General features: G+C 37.3%; 1 pseudogene; it reads left to right on the top strand.

Moving 5' to 3' along the window:
* The first annotated feature begins 1,245 nt into the window (after positions 1-1,245).
* LOC150002862 (large ribosomal subunit protein eL34 pseudogene) lies at positions 1,246-1,604 on the top strand (annotated as a pseudogene).
* Positions 1,605-1,988: the final 384 nt, after the last annotated feature.

Here is a 1,988-nt window from a genome sequence, read left to right as displayed (position 1 = left end):
AGTGTTAAGCAGAGGCTAAAACTAGGAGTTTCTAGTTCCTGGAATATCAGAGATGAATTGCATTTCCATTCCTGTCAAAAGCATTTTGTACATGATGGAGTACTGGAACCAGACTCACTATAAAATCTAGGGTTTGGATGCTCTCTCTGAGACCAGAAGGCCAGAAAACTGCTACTTTTGCTGCATTCTTGCAGTGCAGTCAGAAAGAGGAAGGTATAGGGCCTGGGCTAAGTTTCTCACTGTCTTGGTGACTATGTCTGCAGTACCCACAATATCATAATGGAAAGCTGTGGCTGCGAAGACAAAACTTTGATCTGAACAAGGAGACGAGGGCCAGGTAGAGGCCAAAGAGGAGGGCAGAGGAGAGAGGGAGAGGAAAAAAACAGATCTCTGCTCAAAGACTCCAAGGATAATGAACACTGAGAAAAACAGCCAACCAATCAAAATTGAAAGAGGAATTTTCCAGCAATAAAGTACAAATAAGAAGACATCATCAAAATGACTTTAAAGATGTTTATGATCCTCCCAGAAATAAGGGAATAAAATCTATGAAAAAAGTCATTATGAAAGGGAGAAAAGTGACTAACTCAATAGAAGTCAAATGGGCATCTGATAACACGCAAACTTGTTCACAGAAAAAACAAACAAACAAACAAACAAAAATACTTAGTAACAAAAGATAATGGAACTTCTTGAACCTGAAAAAGGGTTTCTACAAGAGCCTACAGTAAACACAGTAACTTCATCCCCGTAAAGTCAGGAGTAAAACAAGGCTGCCCAAGATCCCCTACTCTTCAATAGTGCTAGAGGTCCTAATTAATACACTAAGACTAAAAAATATTTTAAAAAATTGTTTGTTATAATATTGAGCAAAGGAGGAATTTCTTTAAAAGATATAAAATTCAGAAAACATGAAGATAAAGGCTTATAGTAAAAAGACATGTACCAAATTCATCATAGTGGTTGACTTTGAGAAAGGAGGCAGAGAGAGATGATAAAGGAATTCAACATTATATATAATGTTTTGTTTCTTTAAAAATGGTGACTATAAAGTATTCACAAATGTTCCTTCTGATTGGCGTATACTTGGGTATTAATTGCAATACCTCCTGCATTTTTCTGGAAAAGAAATTTTAAAAAGGACACATATTAAAAGCAAAATCCAATAGATAATTAAAAATTTAAACATCACTTTAAAGATATAGATCTTTCATCTTCCGGGAACGGTGTCTTTAGGCATTCACAATGGTACAGCATTTGACATACCATCGGAGGCTGTCCTACAATACAGCCTCTAACAAAACCAGGCTGTCCTGAACCCCCGGCAATAGAATTGTTTATCTTTATACCAAAAAGTTGGGAAAGCACCAAAATCTGCGTGTGACATGTGCCCAGGCCGACTTCGCAGAGTTCGTGCTGTGAGGCCTAAAGTTCTAATGAGGTTGTCTAAAACGAAAAAATATGTCAGCAGGGCCTATGGTGGATCCATGTGTGCTAAATGTGTATGTGACAGGATCAAGCGTGCTTTCCTTATTGAGGAGCAGAAAATTGTTGTGAAAGTATTGAAGGCACAAGCACAGAGTCAGAAAGATAAATAAAAATGAAGCTTTTTTTTGAGTAATAAAAATAATTAAAAGGCTGTTCTGTTAAAAAAAAAGATATAGATCTTTCTCTTCAGAAAACCACATACATATATACACATACAGGATGTCTGTCCAGAAAAACTCTGACCATTGTTAATATAACGAGAACAGTTTGGGAGACATCAGTGTAACCTGGCAGCCAAGGAGAGTGGACTGGAATGCACATGCGTGAACAAAGACAACTTCATTATACTAGGTAGTGGGGGTGGTAGATGCCCTTGAGTGAGCATGTGTACTGTGTAGCCATCACATGCAAAATGACTGAGCAAGTAGAGCAATGAATCTGCATCAAATTTTGCATTAAACTTGAACATTCCTACACAGAAACTATTCAGATAATTCAGA

Source organism: Furipterus horrens, unplaced genomic scaffold (assembly GCF_987537825.1).
Source record: "Furipterus horrens unplaced genomic scaffold, mFurHor1.1.pri manual_scaffold_8, whole genome shotgun sequence".
Lineage (NCBI taxonomy): Eukaryota > Metazoa > Chordata > Mammalia > Chiroptera > Furipteridae > Furipterus > Furipterus horrens.
Note: the sequence above shows the minus strand (reverse complement) of the source record. Positions and strands in the feature narration are given on the sequence as shown.